Raw genomic sequence first — 13,028 nt, 5'->3', positions numbered from 1 at the left:
TATATTACAAAACACGGTAAAACCGATTCTCTGTGAGATTTCTGCAATGTTTTCAGCGACTGTGTCTATTAATAAACTCTATAACAATTTAGATGTGCCAAAGAGTTTTAACATCTCTTTAAACTGGCTTCTCAAATGATCAATTCTTAGATTTTTATTTTTAACGCATTTCGAGTGTCCCATCAGTTTATCATGCAGGATTTAGGCGTTCACATATCTAAAAAAATTACTGTGATATATGCTTTCAATTATTTATTTCCAAACATGTTTTATTTGACAACATTTAACTTGTTTTCTTATTTATGCATTTCTCAGCTTCTGAGAAAAGCTTCTTATAATGAATGATGTTTGCAGTGCCAGCTTGCATTCGTTTATCATGCTTGGTTAAGGCATTCCCATATTTTAAGTTTTGAGTACATCAATATTTCTTTCCACACGTGTTGTTTTAATTAACTTCTTTTAACTTGTTTTTTGTTTGTGGCGTGGTTTATTTAGTTTTCAAAAGAAGTTTGTGAATAGATTTTGCAGTATGTGCCAATTCTTCAAAATTATCCGAAGCCTATTGTTGGGAAGACTGACAATATTTCAGATCGTAAAAATAATTACCTTCTTGAGATTTAATACAGTTGTTCTAGGGATCTTTTAGTTGACGACTTGGATTTGTTTTCTGGTGTTGATTTTCCTTCATGTAGATTGTCTTCAATACTTAGAAATACTTAGAAAATAGACTCAACAAATTTGCAAACCATTCTTCTATTATTTTAATTGAAGATGAAGAGAATTGAAAAATAACAATTTTGTTACTGCACAATGTTTTAATTTTTAAAAATACGACAATAAATTAATTTTGAACAGTGTTTATATGTGTAGTACTACTAAAAAGAACACTGATAATATAAAACGGGATTAACCATTTTCGATAGCAAGTCAAAATAAACGCTTTAGTCGACCCAGTGATTTTGTTTAGATTTTTTTCATTCACTTCCAATTTATTTAGATCAAGGTCTGACGTCTTCCAAGGCCTTTAAATTAAACAGAAGCTGATAATCCGCACTCTGCTATAGATAACTAAAGCCGTTCGATGTAAACATTTCACGGTCGGGTCCGGCCACGGAATACATCGAGTCTCTCTCTTTTCACGAAGTGAACGAACGGCAACACTGACCAGCTAAATGCTCAATGTTAAGGTTAGCCCCAGTAACGTTCAGACAATTTAACGGATTTTCTCGCGGTTTACTATCGTCGTTATAAATTAAAACCACTTTAATGGCGGGTTAAGTAAGTCGACGCGGACTTGGATCTTTTAATTCTCGCATTAGCTGAGTTCGTCGTGTCCGTGTCCTCGCTGCTGGTTGTTGATCCAGCGACGGTTGCATTAGGCTCTTCCTCGCACGCAGCTTCACCCCTCCCCCTCCTGCCGACCGTATCGCGCCCGTCACTCCCCCTCAAACGAGACCGGCATATCTGTCCATTTAATACAGCTTTTATTCCTCGTACCAGTGTTGTTTCATAAGATTTGTTTAAATTTCTTTTCCTTATGCTGATTAGTTTTAATTGGTCGGCTTAGTGTTTACGCGCAGTCTTCGTTCATTGGTTCATTGGCACCAGATATTTGATTTTGTAATATGAAGTAAAAAGATCTTTCAATATTAATAAATATCCGAAATAGTGGGCGATAACATCAGAGTACCGCATCTCTACAATACTAAGAAAACTGTCGAACATAATTTTTGCTATAATTTCTGTTTTGATGTTTTTATCCGTTATTTTCATTATAGTTCTTGCTAAATTAACAGATTTATTTTCTCAGTAACTCAAACTGCCTAGACTTTAGCTTGAAATTATAATGAAGTCTGAAAACGGTCAAGTAAACAAACAAAACTATCAATATACAATAAATATCGATTAAAAAACATCGATGTTTTTCTTAACAAATAAAACTGTCTATTATATTTATGAAATATGTTTATTGGTGTTGAAATTACAAGAGTTGAAGAAATAACTTTGACATGTTTCCTTTAGTTTTCTTTAGTTATTTCTATTGGTCGTAAAATCTCACAAACTTCAGTTAAATTAAGAATAATTGAGGTTTCGATATTTTATTTTTATAACATTGATGTGTCGATGATATCGAAGTTAACACATCGATGTCATCAATCATCCCTAGTCAATAGTTACCATATGTGAATTACATCCGAATCATTAAAATTGAGAAAAAATGGTGGGTTAATTTTCCTCAGTCAGTCTGTTCTTTTTAGATAATTTAAACTTGTTTCACCTGTATGATATACTTTTTGAACCAGATTACTCAGATATATCTGATATTTGAGACATAACAGGTTCTTGTGTCCATTTTTGTATGTGTAATAATCAGGTTAAATCTCTTGAACAGGTTATGATGATACTCAAACAAACCATAACTATCATAAAATGAAGTATTTAGGCAATTTGGTCTGGTAATATTTTGTATAAAATAACGTTTTATGTTTTATTTTAAATAATAGTTCGTGATTTTTAACCGACAGATTTAGATAGTTTTTTTAGATATCAGTTTTTCTCTATAAGCCAAATGCACATCTCAAGTAATCAATTCTAGGTCTTAGACTGTAGATTTTGATTTTCATCAAGATGCTTTCAACTTTGGAAATATATGGTTGATGGACAAATGCGAGTCTGATTAATTGATCAGATTCATGTCCAGTTTCTGGATTTTATTTGATTGACCTTTAATTTTCTAATATAATTTTAGACTATTTAGGCATATATTTATTTATTCATGTGTTGTTGTAGTTCTAATTTCTTGTGCATTGTTCAGTAGCTGTATTTGTTTCAAGTTGCTGTGATTTAGTAGTAATCTTATTTCATGTTATGTACTCGCTTCGGCGGTACATATACTAAAATTGGAACGATACAAAGAAGATTAGCATGGCCCTGCGCAAGGATGACACGCAAAATCGTGAAGCATTCAACATTTTTAGACACTTTTGGCTTCCATCATTGACTAGCAGTTTCACCGCGGAGCTGCTGGCTATATATATGTCCCTATCTGCCTTGGAAGAATCACAGATTAGCGAATCCATACTACTAGTATCGGATTCCATCGGAGTTCCCTAGAGAGTTTAAGATCGGCAAGGACAGTCCACCCTCTGGTCACATACATCAGAGAGATACAGACAAAGTTACAATTTAGGGGTGTAAGAATAACATACCTCTGGGTCTGCTCCCATAAAGGAATATCTGGAAATGAAAGAGCCGACCATCTGGCAAGTAGAGAAGAGGAGTCGATCAAGTTAAACGAACTGTTTAGCAAAAAAGATGCCAAAGTCTATATGAAGGCCCCAAAATAGGCAATTGACCCAATTAGAATGGGACCTTCTCATAAAAAACAATAAATTAGGGGAAGTCAAGAGGATCTTTTATTAATCTATAGACCATAATAACATGAGTAGTCGCAAGTCAAGCGTCCTTGCACGACTGCGAATGGAGCACTGTATACTGACACATGAATATTTGTTGAAGGGACAGAGCCCGCCCTTATGTGATTTGTGCCAGATTCAACTTAGCGTCAGACACATCCCATTGGACTGCCAAAAATATGATGATTTGAGGAGACAGCTTGAGATGCCGACAACACTGGAACAATTGGTCCAACCTGAGCAACTGAATCTGCTGATCTATCTAAGGACCATAGACCTACTTCAACACTTGTAACATGCATTTATTATTGTGTAATTGAAAAATTTTATTGTATATATTCTACTGTTGGGCATTTCTTTGGTTACGTATCGATAAGCATAATCGGATAGCATTCCGTAAGTGATACAGATTCTGTAACCAGTTTTTTAATTTTGAGTCCATCTGCTCTGTTTTTTACTAGTACCATTGAGATTAATGTCAAGTATTTTACTGATTGTGCTGGAGGAAACGGGCATTTCTCAAGAGATATTGTTCGGTTTTTGCCATTTCGCTGCGATGCAAAATTAACATGAATGGCCTTCGAGTTATTGAGCAATGCTTTCCAGTCTCTGGACCACTTGTGGATCTTATTGAAACGTCATAAATGGTCAGAATAGGTTTAGTTCGCGGAAAATATTAGTCGATAGATAATAAGATAGAGGAATGAACACTTTGTTTATTTGATAATATTAGTAATACTTAAGATAATGGTGATTTTTCATTTCAATGACTACTGCATAGTTACCAATTTGTTTCATTCTACGGCGAGTAAGTTTCAGTTTTATTAAATAATTAAAATCAAAAATATTAAAGATCAAAATAAGTGTACGATGAGCAAAGGGTGTTGCATAATACCGTTTGGATCCTACAACATATTTATTGGTGAGCATATCAATAACTATTTATACATACGCTTGTGTTTTATGATTATTTTATATTAAATTCAGCTTGTATAATACCATCAGCTATCATGAAAGTATTCAGTAAAGATAGATCAGATTAATTTGTCTTCATTTGTTTGAATTACAATTCGAATTTTGAGGGATTTTGATTGCTGTGATTTTACATTATTCTTTATCATTTTTATTTTTGGGTCCACCCAATAGTCGATTTATTTTTATCAATTGAAATACTATCTAATCAGAACACATGTCTTGTGAATGAAAAACTACTATATATAGTAATATATGTAAGTCTTTCGTGTAGGTTGTAACATGTGACCGGACGATATATTGTTACAAAATTGCATTTCTGCTTGTATAACGAACGATAGTTTCTGTTTGAGCTTTTAGTTCATCTTCTTGAAAATTTTTAGGTTGGGGAAGGCGTGTTTTTTTAAATTATATTACCACTCTTTGGCTGTTATAAAACAAAATATGTTGATTGAACTGTTGTTCACAGGGGGAAAATAGTTAATATATACAGTATATTGTCATCAATAAAAACATTAAATTATCGTCTATTATACCTTAATATATTTTTTATTTATAATTTTTAACATAATTTAACACCTGTGTGTGATTTAGTAACTCTAACTTGTTATATTAACACAAATAATTGGAAAAAAGTGGTTTTATGATAATTAGTTGAAAATTAGGATTCAATAACTAAACTTTAAATTGCATGTCTATGGTATGAAGATATTGAGAATTTATGTTGTAGCCATGTTCTCAGTTAGATCTTGTCTAATTTTGACGTACAAGATTGATATGTATGAATCTACATTTGATTTTTTAAAATTATTGCCCTTAGTGGCTCAGCAATGTGCCCAGTTGGCAATAAGTATTTCTTATGATAACTATTTTGTATAAAGTCGCTTCATTAAGTGATTTCTTGTGTATATTTATTTATTCTAAATATTGCTCTGAAGTCTATATGTCCATTAATCAAATCTGACGGCGTTGAATGTTTTATTCTACACACTGCTCTATCGTATTACATATTTGATGCCTTTAAACCTCCTTCGATGTACTTAACAAAATCAATTTTAATTACATTTTTATGGGTTCTAAAGAGATATTGCACTGTATCACTTCATTAGAAACATAGTACGGAGCATCGGCAATGACACGCAACACTTTTTTTGAAATCGTTACATCATGGCTATATTAGACTTTCTAGCAGTAACTCATAGTTGGATTCTATAAAACTAAATACGTTTATCTTTTCGTTCGCACAGCAACATCTTCTTGTCTAATAATAACTTGCATCTGCAATCGATAAGCTAATACTTTTGATACAGTTTAAGACCTAAGTTGGTTTCGTTTAGCAAGTATGTGCTTCTCCAATATTAGACGTCTGTTTAGATGCACTTCAAGATATTTAGCGTCCTCCGTCTGAGTTCATTAACTACTGTAATATTTACCGGAGGGCATGTTCTTTTATACAGAGTAAATGTTAAATGAGTATATTTTGTTTCATTTGGCTTAAATCTCCAACTATAGTTGAATTTTGTTGAGGCGTGTTTGGAGGTTCTTTGATTCTGTTATCGTCTGCATATATTGCCACGGTTGAGAGATCATTAGATCAGTTGTATTTAATAGATACAATATCGAGTCAGTACATTAGGAAATTAGAATTGAGCACTTGAATTGTAATGTATGATTACTTAAAAAAGTCATTTATGTTTAACAACTTGTTGTGATCCTGTAATAGGTCCTGTTTTTTCTGAACCGAGCTTTAGATTAACCAACTTTAGTGAAATTAATAGGCTATCAATCCTTAAAACGGTTGATCAGAAAAGGCAAAGTAATCCTTTCATAAATGGTAAGCCAGATGACGTAAATGTGGTGTTTTGATTAACAAATTCGCTGTATATATTATGGATATTTATTGGAAAGATTTTCTGAATATGGTCTGTTGCTCACGTAACTTGAAGATCGTCTTGAACTCGGAATGGAAAGTTTTCCTGTACATTCAATTCAATCAGACTTTGCCATATTTGACTACCATGTGTTTTGGTCAACGTAACACGCTCTCAAGGATTAGACAGTTAAGTTCGTGTGGTTTGCTTCACTTTGTTCAGTAACCTTATTCATTTAGTAACCTTGTTTCAATGTGAGATCTTGGATAATTTCGTATATCTATTGGATTTTAATACGATGAATTTCTTCAATGAAGAACTGCACGATGAAGAACTTTGGTTTGGCAGTGTTGGATTACTAGTCGGTTTGATGTTTTAGCAGACTCCCATATTTACACCAAATAGAGCAATATAGGCTTTATAATTGATTATAAACCAATCTTAGGTCTCTCTTTTGATCGAACATAATGCTTCCAATTTAATCTACTATCCAGATGGGTACTGGCGCCCATGGTTTATCTACTCATAGCTGTCGGAGACAATAGTGAAGAAGAACACGAAAATTACAACAAGCACTAACTATATAAATAATTGAATACAAGCTTGGAAAATAAAAATTAACGTAAGTAAATCTGTGCACCAATAACGTTAAATAAAATCATTCCATATAGCAACAACGCTAAGTATCTCGGAATGAGTCTTGATGCAGAACTTCGCTGGAAGGAACATATAAAGAAGAAAACAAATTAACTGGAATTGAAATACAGGAAAATGTATTGGCTAATTGGAAGAATCACAATTATCCTGAGAAGTATTGTGGGCGCACCCGAAAACCACAAAACTGATTGCCTACATCGATAACTTCAGATACCCACAGTCAGTCAGAAATCAAGAGAATTGCAAGGGGGCATGAGGAAAGACTCCATTCTCATGAGAATATTGAAGTATTGCAACTTTTGGATACCACCAGAGCAGAACACAGACCCAAAAGAATCAAACCATGGATGCATGGTGATGCATCACGATGGATCGTCCTAGTTATATACCTAGATTTAAGTTATCATAGAGATAAAAAAATTAAGCTGTATTTTTCAGCCTTTAGTCTATTTGTGGATTTTGATATTTGGTTTTTGCTTTTTCTATATCGCTAGGCAAATATATGGTTTTTGCCATAATGACTGTCGTCGGCAAATGTTCAAGTTTAAGGGTAAATGATGTGGCTCGGTGAATGGAGGTAAAACGAATTGAAACAGTGGTGTTTACATTATGTGACCGTTATTTATTGGCTATATAAAAATGTGAAAAATACAAATAATAAAACGGATGGCAGCGGTGTTACCTGATGACGAGGCTTGAGCAGTCGATGGTGGCACGTCTAAACCAAACGAGGGTTGAGCACTGAATGAATCGAAATACCCTTCAATAACATCCCAGATAAATGTCTCGGGGTTGCTAGCTATTCGTTATCGGGTTCTAGTTGGCGCTGCTGGCACCCCACCCGTTTTCAACATCTGGGGTTATATTTCTGGGTACTTTGTTGACCGTTATTCCACGATGTAAAATTCGACATGCCTCAAGGTCGCTACAAAGTGTTTCTTAGAGATGCTGTAACGTCCGTTTTTCTTTTAAAATACGAAGTATGTTTGCTGGAATACCTGCAATAGTAAGTCATATAAACGTATTTTGTGATCATAAACGATAGTTGTCGCGTATAATAAGCATCGTTTAAATATCAGGTCTAGTACGATTTTAAGGTTAGGTTGCTTAACCTTTAAATCCGAAAAATATCGCGATTTTAAGGTGTTCCTCGCGACCGTCGTCGTATATCCCGTCGCGTTTGACCGTTTAATACGTCCTTTATCATTGATACGTTAACGTCGACGGAGAACGACTTATTAATGGGTGGACAGTCAATTGGCGTTTCCATGTGGGCAGTACTTGAGAAAAGGAACAAAACACGGGAGGTAGCAAACGAAAATGGACCGTGTGGGAACGATGGAATTTATTTATAGAACGCGATCGTGTTTTCAGCAGCAGCAGCAGCAACAGCGGCGGCGGCGTCGAATACGACGTCCCCGTCGACTTAAGCCTTCTTCTCCACCTCGCGCGTTCAGTTTCGTCGTCGGCCAGTGGACACAATCGGTCGCGCATTTTCGCTTTTGTTCAGTGAAATACCGCCAAAAAGTACCGCCTCGAGCCGGGCCTCAAAATGGCGTAATCGGAGCACTTGGGTGCGGTGACGTGAAGAAGGGGGGAAAGGAACAGAAAACGGCGCGACCAGCGAATTCCTAAAGGACCGTTCGCCGCGTGTGGAGCCGAAAGGACGCTAAATGGTGAAACAATTGACGAGGATGTGTTTAAGGATAAGGCTGTTGTGCATCGACTGTTCAGGTTCGTTTTGTTTGTTGTGCCGGCTAAATCTGGCCTGGCCATCGTCACCGTCGTAGTCTGAGTAAACTTAGATCGCTGTTTCCTGTTTATGTAACTTGAATCCGACCCGTTGTACGTAGAACGTTGTTGCGGTGGGTTTCTAAGCACATGACTCTGGTTACCTCTACTTTGTTCTCGATTATTTATGTAGAAGCTACAATTCAGCTTAAGAACCTTTCGGTACGTTACTGTTTACCAAACGAGGATTCATGGTCATTTGTGTTTCGATTTATTTGATCAACGTTTTTACTTGTTTCTATTAACAATAGGACCTAATGCTATTAGGATCCAGATTCGATTAACGAACAGAGTAAAGATTTTTTTACTAAAATCCAACTGATGTTCTTATTATGATAGTCAAAGGATACTGCATCTAAAATACATGCTTTGTTTTAGTTAAAATACAAGTTACAAAATGCTATCTCGCATGTTTTAAAATACAAAATTCAAATTAGGAAATAGTTGGGTTTATGTAAATATGATAGAACTAATTAAGCCGAGCCTACTAATCGTTAAAAAAATCCTTTCATGAACATTTTTAAATGCACTCTGAGATAAACAGCCCATGTTAGAGGAAACAATCTTTTTATAAAACTTGATGAGCACTAACTTTTGTTATATTGTATAAACACATTTGTCATATTTGTATAGCGTTCGTGAATGCTAAGCATTTTGCTTTTATCGTTTAGGCTAACTACGTTTTTAATTAATATCTGTGGTTGATCACTGTCTCTGTACGCAAAACCAATAAAATCATTATCTTCTTTGCTAATATTGTTACTCCTGTTGCTCCTAATAATTATTTAATGTTTCCTGTAATTTGCCTTAGCCTATAAGGCAAATATTCATATCAATATTCATGCCTTGAATTGCAAGATTTTGCACTTTTTACCTATAATCTGTGTTTTCTGGCAACCATTGATGTATGATTATAAATATGTGTACATCGCATTGATGTGTTGTATTTTGTAACTAGGATGGTAGCGTCCAATATGGCAATTTCAGGTGACAGTTTAATAAATACTGATAAAATCTTCTTTTTAAGCTCTCTTTTAGTTGTGATGCAATTATAATGCTGTACGTGGTCCAATCTGATTCTTACAGGCATTAAATTAATCAAGAATTTGCCATAATTATTGGGTTGTAGCAATTGGTTTCAGGACTTCAATTGATTACTCTAAAATTTTCAAGTTTTATGGGCGAGGGGAAATGCTTGAACATGTTTTAAATTTACCTCTCATAAGTACTATGAAAGAGCTCCATTTTGTAGGACAGGGATATATTAACTCATGTTCAAGACTGGAGTACAATTGCAGTGTTGCCAACCTTAAAGATTGATATATTTAGCAGTTGCCATTTTGCTTACAAAAGCTATAAAAGGTTATTTTCTATAAATGCTTATAACTTTAACTATATTACTTTAACAACGCTTTTATTTTAATAAAAGGAGTGGCAACTTCTTAAGCGGTGATACAAAACGACACTGATAGTTCTAATTATTCTAACATACACCAAAAGCTTCTATGTTCAGATAGATTGCTTACAGTTCTAACAAATAGTTTTGCCAGTTTGACTTTGATGATTTTCTAAATAACACTGTTTTTACCCAAATTTCCATAGTATACCCTTATGAAATGGTTTCCCAACCTTTATCAACGGGCTAAGAGTATTTTTCGAAGCTTGAATGTTTCCTTGGAATAATGTATGGCTAGGCTATCTTAGAACACCTTCAGTACACCCGATACTATTGCTTCAACTCTTTTGTTCGGCTTGTAGTGTTTTTGTAGCCATCATAGCCTAAATGGTTCAAAGCAAATAGTTTCGCAGCATATATGTTCAGATATGTTCCGTCGAGCTCTGTATCAATATCGACACTACTCATTTAAAATTCTTTCTAAAGATCCATGGCTAATAAGGTGATTTGTATTTCAGAAATATGATGAATTCCATAGAAAATGTTAACGTTTTGGATTGGAAGGCTACCTCAAAAGTTACACACAGTTTCTCCAATCTCCTTGAAACCTTCAATGGCCTTGAAGATATACCTTATATGATTCTATCAAATTTGTCCATTGATTTGTGTGAATTTCACACTTTTCCTATCAGAAAAAAATTAAAATCAATACAAAAATGAAACAACAAAAATTGTTTCTAAACCGAAACTTCAAAAAAATCATTTATTAAAGTATTTTGAGTTCACAAAATATTAACATAATTTTAATATTTGTAAATTAGGGTGTTTCTAAATCTCAATATTATTTGCAGTTGATCTTAAACTGATATAAAACATTAAGTTGTATTTTTAAATATTTTTGTTGTTACTGTTTTTGTTAATATTTATCAATAACATCTAAATTTATTAAAATAAGTTGTAAAAGGACTAATATTTTATAATCATCTATCTTTCTATTTAGGAAAAAGGAAAATATATTCTGCTATTATCTTCATTTGTCAGATCTTTCCTTGTCGTATGAGAAATTACTGATTATTAATCTTATACATATTATTATTTATAATTACGGTTATAAATAGGATTTTTTTTTGTTCTACTATATATGTAATTTTATATTAGCATAATTTTTATTTGGCATCCTCTAATACGGAAATTCCTAGATGGTTTCGGCGTTAGTCACCTCATTTGTTTAGTAACAACAATATAATTTTGGACCAGAATCTTTCAGACGTTATACTTGGAAATGTAGTGACTCGTTGGCTTGTGCCGTTTGGCTCAGGTCGTGTTTTAGAACGCAACCGTGCCGACCTCGACTTTTACGATTCTATTTTTACTTTGCGCAAGACGTCCGTGGCTGCTTCCGGTGGCTGTACCTCATAGATTCGAGAGATGCCATCCAAGCCAGTGCCATCCCCGTTTTCTTTCTCTATATATCAATTATCGATGATAATATCGGTTTAATATCGACGCTACAAGGTGAAATCACAAGGTTATAACAATAACAATTAATTTGTGCTTATACACTTGATTTCTGGATTTTTACGTAGTTTCTAGTTTTATGCTAGTTGGTTTTACCTCTATTTTTCAATGATTATGGAGCTAGTCCTACTGTTTATTTTGTTCTTGTTTCCTTTAAATTAATGTACAATAATTACGTTACAATATTTTAAAATTTAAAAAGCTTATGACACATATTGCACTAATCATTACACACTAATTACACAAGTTTACAAATTCGGGTCCACTTTTGGACCCGAGCAGATGGGAACGATTTTTAAAGTTATTTGATACCCAGGTCTTCAATCCCTGTGTCAATATTAGTTCTAGTTTCCGAGTTCACGCATGGTGACGTCGCATTAAACGACATTTGGAACTTGTTTTTATGTTCGGAACGTGCGAAAATGTAGAGACAACGTTGCAAAGTTGATTCAAAGTGTTTGTATTGCCTTTATAGATGTTATAGGCTAAACGTGAAAAAATCATGGCAAATGCACTCAAAGATACGTATTGCGATGCCATACTTTCTGGTTTTTCTGTAGTAAAAATTGATAAGCCATGGATGCTGTGTGAAACTGTCATGCGCCAAAATCAGGACAAGAATATTTGTCGCATCTGATATTCTAAAACCAATGGCTGATGCAAAGTTTGCAAAATGTTTAGTGCCCGATCAAGCAGCAATAGGGGCATCGTTTCAAAGTTTTGTTCAGGTTTTCTCGGATTTTTCCACAAGATTGAAACTCGAATATCTCTCAAATTGCATTTTCTGCATTCACATCTGGATTTTTTTGCCAAAAAATCGAAAGGCGATACCAAGGAGTTTGGGTTGAAGGCATAATGAGCGATTACTGTTAGACCCTAATGCGCGAAATACATCCCAAACAGTATAAAAGACTCAGTTCAACTTCCGTTGATTTATACTTTTTAATTCCATAAATAGTCGTTAATGGTCAAAAATAATAAAACAATGAATTTATTCAATATTTCGAAAACTAGAGCCAATATTAAAAAAACTCTGCAAATTTGTCTCCTAAATATTATCTTATAAACAGCTTTTGGTTGCTTAGATCCAAAACCGTTTATACTGGTTTTTTTTAAATTTAAATGTGGTTGGGTAAGACCCGAGGGCCAATACATTTTCTATCCACAAATGGAGGGAGCCATATTGCCCACCATGACGAATAAAAAGAAAAATTGGGCGAAAAATACGCAGAATCGATTCCAGTTTTCACTTCTTCATCTTCTTCCATTTTCACTTTTCTTCTTCAATCAGACTCTATGAGCCCAACATTTACACAATTCTTTCATTCATACATTTCAAACATATTGTTCTTTTTTCCTTCTAGATTTTTGTACCTCCTTCGTTTTTGTTTTTTTGGCCAGAATTTA

The 13,028-nt window shown here is 34.1% G+C and overlaps 1 protein-coding gene and 1 non-coding gene across 21 annotated transcripts in view; both read left to right on the top strand.

Moving 5' to 3' along the window:
• Spn (protein phosphatase 1 regulatory subunit spinophilin) overlaps nt 1–13,028 on the top strand; it is a 77,596-nt gene that overhangs the window by 19,868 nt on the left and 44,700 nt on the right. The window lies entirely within an intron of this gene.
• LOC143199213 (U6 spliceosomal RNA) lies at nt 2,871–2,976 on the top strand. The gene has a single exon (XR_013006386.1). It is a non-coding gene; the product is annotated as a U6 spliceosomal RNA (small nuclear RNA).

This window comes from Rhynchophorus ferrugineus, unplaced genomic scaffold, assembly GCF_030347505.1.
Source record: "Rhynchophorus ferrugineus isolate W39M unplaced genomic scaffold, kcgeb_rfMv2 rfM6, whole genome shotgun sequence".
Classification (NCBI taxonomy): Eukaryota; Metazoa; Arthropoda; class Insecta; order Coleoptera; family Curculionidae; genus Rhynchophorus; species Rhynchophorus ferrugineus.
The sequence above is the reverse complement of the archived record's forward strand: the minus strand, read 5'-3'. Positions and strand labels throughout refer to the sequence as shown.